This window comes from Agelaius tricolor, unplaced genomic scaffold (genome assembly GCF_023055355.1).
Source record: "Agelaius tricolor isolate 1412-34295 unplaced genomic scaffold, bAgeTri1.0.p SCAF_38, whole genome shotgun sequence".
Classification (NCBI taxonomy): domain Eukaryota; kingdom Metazoa; phylum Chordata; class Aves; order Passeriformes; family Icteridae; genus Agelaius; species Agelaius tricolor.
Window position 1 is genome coordinate 6,108,621 of NW_027269298.1, and position 6,849 is coordinate 6,115,469.

Here is a 6,849-nt window from a genome sequence, read left to right on the forward strand (position 1 = left end):
ATGTCTTGTTTAGCTGTCTCATGTCTTTTATCTTAGCCCTTTGAGGGGCCTACCAGAAACCTTGGCACCAGTCTTAGCATCTGTGCTCTCAGCGTTCCTTGGCCTGGCACCCATGCCATAGAACTTTTGACTCAGGAGCTCAGACTCTCATCTCTTTTTATAAGCATCCAGTCAGCTGTTTTTTCAGGTCTTGTTCTGAGCTGTATGGACAGCTATGTCCCGCCAGGATCCATTATGGCGGACTAGGACTTGAAAGAATGTGAGGGCAGGTAGAGGCTTCTGGCCGTAGGATTCTCGGGCATCCATCTTTGCAGTTCTTGGAATAAATCATTCAGTTAGCATCTTTTTCCTCCAGGGTTCTCTGAGCCTCATCAGCCCACCATCAGTTTCACCTCGGTCATCTCCTTTTGCATTCTCTCAGTCCTCACAGCCATTTTCCTTGCCAGGAGCTTTCTGTCCGTGTCGCGTCCCCGTCGTCTGTCACGTCCCGTCACGGGTGTCAGCACACACATTTGTGCCGGAGCTGCTCTGCCCTGCCGCGTAGCCCGGTGCAATAGGAGAAGTCCCAGGGACTTGAAGTTTGTAATGTGGGGTGTAGTTGGACTCTAGATGGGATTTGTAGATGGACACAAGATATCTGGAGCTCTTAAGTTATCCTGCAACAGTTTGACTCTTGTCCTAACCTTTTTTCAGATTCAGATGGATTAAATCCGTGCCAGAGGGCCCCATCCCGGGTGAGGGGATTCCCCCAAGCAGGTGAGGCACTACTTGTTTCTGTAGAGGAAGCATAATTGGTGGCTGTTACAGCATTGTTCTTTGTCTCTCTTTTTAGGAAGTTAAAGCCGAGAGCAGCAGTCAAGGCCAAGTGGGCGAGGTGAGCATTGACTAGCGTACAGAAGCAATTGTTATTGCTGAGGTCTCAGTTTCTGGTGCAGCTTTAAGCATCTCTTTTTTTTTTTTTTTATTTTAGGTGGTCCGCTTGCAATCTATCCTAGCCGAGCATATCCGTGCCAGGTGGGTGCGAGCTTAAGGTATCGGTGTGGCATATTTGTCAGATTTGGGAGGTTGTGTTTTCACAGTATCTCAGCATGCTTTTCTGCTTTGTTACTTTGCAGGTGCTGTTGCTTCCCTAGGTACGCCAAGGAACAGAGGAGGGCAGGTGAGTCGGCGTTTAGGCAGGCTGACTCATAGGTGAATGTTATGCAGCAGCATGCTAAGCATGTACCTTTTCTCTTTGCAGGTATCTTCTGGCCAGCCTCCGGAGTCAAATCAAGATTTGAGGTGAGCCGGGGCAGTGGTGCGGAGGAGTCCCGGGGATTACTGTTGTTGAGGGCAATAGTGACCTTTTCTGTTTTGTCTTAGGTACCCTGAGGAGGCTCTTACCCAAAGCTTAGAAACGGCAACACCGAAGCACACGCGGAGAACATAGCAACGTCCACGTGCGACCGAGGATGGATTTTGTCCGCTCCTCTTCCAAAAGCTAAGTGTCGGTGCCAGCGGTTGGGAGAAGGGGAAAAACCTTTACTATCACAGGGGGCAATTTCACGTCAGCTTAGCGGAGAGGTCTGTAGCGGGACAGGCTCTCTGGAAGTAAAGGGAGAGGGTTTCTCCTCAGCCTCACCAGAGCCTTTGCCGGGCAGGGCAGTTCCAACCCATCTCCACGTTCTCGGGAACTTTGCGTCGTCCGCCTTCCTCGACTCGACGTCGTCACGGATCTTTCCCCCGAGGAGCTCGCCTTCAGGTCCGGAGCTACGGCCACGGTCACCCGGCAGTTGGCTTCCTTCTCTAGGCTCGCCGAGCCTCTCGAGCATCCTCTTAACTGCTTCGGCACTAACTTCTTTTAATGAGTTATGTTTCATCATCACGTGCCATCATCATAGGGCTTTCTTTCCTTTGGCATCATCGGCCTCTGGCTCATCTTGCGCTACGAATCTTGGGTCCATAAGTTGAAAGTGCTAGGCAGTTTACTCGTGTCTCTGTTATGCCATCCGTGTCTATGTTGTGTCGTCCGTGTTATGTAGTCTGTGTCTATTGTCTTCCGTGTCATAGGCCTTTGTTACATCTTGACGCTTTACAGGCACTATTTTGTGCCATATAGGCAGTATTTTACTCACATTCCTTCCCAGATATAGCTTATTCTGGCATCTTTACATTTTTACTCTTTGAGACAGGAAAGGATTACAAGATTTTCTCATCCATCTTCCTTCTCACTACCAGCTTTGGTAGTGCTTTTTTTTCCATGCCATTCTCTTGGACTTCTAGAGGGAGCGTCTTACACCCTCCTCAAGTGACTGCAGTTGTTCTGTAGGTTCCATCTTCTCAAAGGGTATGGGGCCCAACAATTAATCTTCCACAGAGTTATCTCAAGTCTTGGCTTATATTGCGTGTACCTATGTTGGCTTGTATTGTGTGTAGCTATATTGCATGTACCTTTGTTGGCTTATATTGTATAGGCTTATATTGTATATACTTATATTGCGTGTACCTGTGTTGGCTTGTATTGTGTGTACCTATATTGCATGTACCTTTGTTGGCTTATATTGTATAGGCTTATATTGTATATACTTATATTGCGTGTACCTGTGTTGGCTTGTATTGTGTGTACCTATATTGCATGTACCTTTGTTGGCTTATATTGTATAGGCTTATATTGCGTGTACCTGTGTTGGCTTATATTGTATAGGCTTATATTGTATAGGCTTATATTGCGTGTACCTGTGTCGGCTTATATTGTGTCTACTTACACTGTATGTACACTTGCACTGTATGCGTTTGCTTATATTGTATGTACTTATAATATACCACTTATGATTGGAGCTGCCCTGCCCTGGCATGTAGTCATAGTTAGGTAGAACAGTTGTAGAAACTTTACTGTTCATCTGTCTTTTATGGCATATTGGGTAGAAAATTTATTGGTCCAGAGTGGGGAAAATTCCTAGCTGTCAGCCACAAGTTGACCAATTCCTGTCGTCTCACAGGTCCTCGAGGCTACCGATTTCCCCAGAATCTACCATTCGACGTCAAGGAGCGGCAGCCAGAAGATGTGTCGAAGCACGTTCTTCAGCGTCTCGAGTAAGGGCCATAGCGAGCCTGTAAGCAGGAAGAGCGTGTGAGCGTGTGTGAGAGCACATGACTGTGTGTGTCTGTGTCCACTCGTCTCTGTGTGTGTGAGCACATGCTGACTAGTTTTAACCTTGTGTATGTGACTTTTGCTTTTCAGGTTTTGTAATTCATTTTTAAATTTAGAATAAAAAATCCCCAGCCGGGGGGTTTTTTTTTTCCCCCCCGGCTGGGTTTTTTTTTCCTCGGTCCCGGTCGGTCTGAGAGGCGACGTTCATTGCCAAAGTTTGGGCACAGACCGTCCAGGGACCGGGGTTTTCGTCAGGCAGGAGGATTTTTTTGGAGGCTCCCGGGACCCACGTTCCCGAGGAGTGGCGCGAATGCGTGCCGGGGGTTAGCAGAGAGGTTGAGGTGTGAGCGAGGGTGGGTTTGTGTGTAAGCTGAAGGAGGTGTGTGTGTGTGTGTATGTGTGTGTTGAAGGGTTGTAACCTTATATGACTTTTGCTTTTCAGGTTTTTCAAATAATTTTTAAATTTAGAATAAAAAATCCCCAGCCGGGGGGTTTTTTTTTTTCCCCCCCGGCTGGGTTTTTTTTTCCCGGGTCCCGGTCGGTCTGCGAGGCAACATTCATCACCAAAGTTTGGGCGCAGACCGTCCAGGGACCGGGGTTTTCGTCAGGCAGGAGGATTTTTTGGAGGCTCCCGGGAACCGCGTTCCCGAGGAGCGGCGCGAATGCGTGCCGGGGGTTAGCAGAGCAGTTGAGGTGTGAGTCAGCGTGGGTTTGTGTGTAAGCTGAAGGAGGTGTGTGTGTGTGTGTGTGTATGTGTGTGTTGAAGGGTTGTAACCTTATATGACTTTTGCTTTTCAGGTTTTTCAAATAATTTTAAAATTTAGAATAAAAAATCCCCAGCCGGGGGTTTTTTTTTTTTTCCCCCCGGCTGGGTTTTTTTTTCCCGGGTCCCGGTCGGTCTGCGAGGCAACATTCATCACCAAAGTTTGGGCGCAGACCGTCCAGGGACCGGGGTTTTCGTCAGGCAGGAGGATTTTTTGGAGGCTCCCGGGAACCGCGTTCCTGAGGACCAATGATTGCTGGAGAGTAATTTAGCAGTTGTGATGGCAGTGATGGTGAGTTTGTGTGTAAGCTGAAGGGGGTGTTAATGGGAGATGAGTGTTGTTTTCTGTGTGCTTTTGTTGTTTTGGGTTTCCTGTAACAATAAATCAACATCTAATGAAAATAGAAAAAGGTTGTTGCTTTGTGTTAATATGTGTATTGCTCTGTATTGCATTTGCCTTACCTGCTGCATTTTGCTGTGCTGCTCTGTATTGCTGCTCTGTATTTGCATTAACTGCTTCATTTTGCTGTATTGCTCTATATGTAAATTAGACTTTGACCAGTGTGTCTATGCATTGTATCTGCACTTGCACTTGTATACACTGTTTCCATGTATTTTGCTGATGTATAAATAAAAGCATTCTTTCAATAAAGTTGAGTCACCCTTAATAAAGATACCCCCTGCCCTTCCTTTCCCCACCGTGGCTCCTGTCTTTTTTTGGTGTGGTTTTGTCATTTCTTTCCACTGTATTTCTTCCTTTTGCTCCTCACTTTACTGTTCTATTTCTAACTTAACTTCCATCTATCTCTAACCCTTTGTTTCTGTTTTCTTATCACTGTCAATCTCAGTCTTCTTGCTTCTTTTTCTCTCAGTGTTCTCCTTTTCCTTGGTTTGTGTTTTTTTGCTCTTAGTCTTTTCCTTTTTCACCCCACTCCTAGGTTTTCACTTTCACTCTAATCCTAACCACTTTCCTTTCCCTCTAACTCCTGTCCTTCTTCAGTTCTCCCACCCTCCTTTTCCTGTCTCACTCTGTCTTCCTGTTTTATTTTCTTCTGTCTTTTCCTCTCTGTCTCCTCCCTCTGTCTGTTCTCTCCTCCTCTCTTCTTTCTCTTTGTCCCTGTTCTCTCCTCTTCTCTCTGTCTTTTCTCCTCTCCCTCTATTTTTTCCAACTCTTTGCTTCTCTCTCTTTTCTCTTTGCTTCTCTCTCTTCTCTCTCTCTCCTCCTTCCCCCCCCTCCTTCTCTTTTCTCTCTCTCTCTCCTTCTCTTTTCTCTCTCTCTCTCCTTCTCTTTTCTCTCTCTCTCTCCTTCTCTTTTCTCTCTCTCTCTCCTTCTCTTTTCTCTCTCTCTCTCCTTCTCTTTTCTCTCTCTCTCTCCTTCTCTTTTCTCTCTCTCTCTCCTTCTCTTTTCTCTCTCTCTCTCCTTCTCTTTTCTCTCTCTCTCTCTCCTTCTCCTTCTCTTTTCTCTCTCTCTCCTTCTCTCTCCCTCTCCTTCTCTCTCCTTCCTTGTCTTTCTAACTTTGTTTTCCTTTCTAGCTTTAGTTTAAAAAAGCAGCACTAGAAACTTTCAGGCTCCCTGGGAGTAAAAAAAAAAAAAAAAAAAAAAAAAATTTAAAAAAACAAACCATTTACTCCCTGGGAGCCTGAAATTTCCTACTGCTGCACCAGACATATAGTTTTTCTTCTTTTTACTATATACACTGTATATAGGGACCCCTCCCACCACAGGTGCCAGTAATCAGTAGCCATCAGCCAAACCCCACCCCCACCGCAGGTGCCAGTAATCAGTAGCCATCAGCCAAACCCCACCCCCGTGGCCGCCCCCCTCGCCAGACCCACCCCCTGCAAGCCAGCACCCCACCCCATGCCATTTACATATAGATCATGCAGCCACAGCGCCACCTGCCGTCTGCAACCGGGTACTACATGCACAGCGCCACCTGGTGCCTGCCGGCCGGTACTACATACACAGCGCCACCTGCTGCTTGCCGGCCGGTACTGCATGCACAGCGCCACCTGCTGCTTGCCGGCCGGTACTGCATGCACAGCGCCACCTGCCGTCTGCCGGCCGGTACTGCATGCACAGCGCCCCCTGCCGCTTACCCCGCAATACTGCACCCGCGGCGCGCCCCCAATGACGTCACCAGCGCGACACGCCCCAGAAAGGACCCCAGTGCGCAGGCGTCCCCCCCAATCGCCCGACCGAAACGGCGCCGCCCACCCCGCACCCCCCAGACCCCCGCGCGCGCCGCCGCCGGCCCCACGCAAACCGGAACGCCATTCCGGCCCCAGCTGACCCGCAAAAACCGCACAAAACTCGCCCAAAACCCCGAAAAAAACCCCGGTCCCGGCGGCCGCCATTTTGCCGTAAATGACGTCACCCGGCCCGCCGCCATCTTGCCCCCCGTACCACGTGACCCCCCCTCGCGGCCGCCATCTTGCCCCCCCCGCACCACGTGACCCCCCGCGGCCGCCATTTTGCTGCCGTAAATGACGTCACCCCCCGCGGCCGCCATATTGCCGTAAATGACGTCACAGAGCACTCGCCGCCATCTTGTCTCCCGGGTCACGTGATCCCCGGCGGCCGCCATCTTGGTCGCCAATCACGTGACCGACTGGCGGCCGCCATCTTGGCTGCCATACCACGTGACCCTGTGGGCGCCGCCATGTTGTACGACACCACGTGACCCCATGGGCGCCGCCATCTTGATGACATCACAGGGTCCGCCATCTTGGTCCCCATCACGTGACCACATGGAGGCGGCCATCTTGGTTCCCGGATCACATGACCCCCTGGGCGCCGCCATATTGGACGCCACAACGTGACCGTATGGGCGCCGCCATCTTGATGAGTCATTACGACGTCACGACGGCCGCCATCTTGGTCCCCGATCACGTGACCGCCTGCCCGCCGCCATCTTGCTGCCGTAAATGACGTCACCCCTACAGCCGCCACCTT

The 6,849-nt window shown here is 49.7% G+C and overlaps 1 long non-coding RNA gene across 4 annotated transcripts; it reads left to right on the forward strand.

Annotated features, from left to right (window-relative positions):
* The first annotated feature begins 215 nt into the window (after positions 1–215).
* LOC139603310 (uncharacterized) lies at positions 216–5,517 on the forward strand. Of its 4 annotated transcripts, XR_011683646.1 has the most exons (7): positions 216–756; positions 833–874; positions 971–1,014; positions 1,116–1,159; positions 1,241–1,281; positions 1,363–2,326; positions 2,979–5,517. It is a non-coding gene; the product is annotated as an uncharacterized lncRNA (long non-coding RNA). The 4 variants fall into 4 exon arrangements; XR_011683647.1 differs by having other exon boundaries at positions 216–1,281; positions 2,979–3,072; positions 3,573–5,517; XR_011683649.1 differs by having other exon boundaries at positions 217–1,281; positions 1,363–1,760.
* Positions 5,518–6,849: the final 1,332 nt, after the last annotated feature.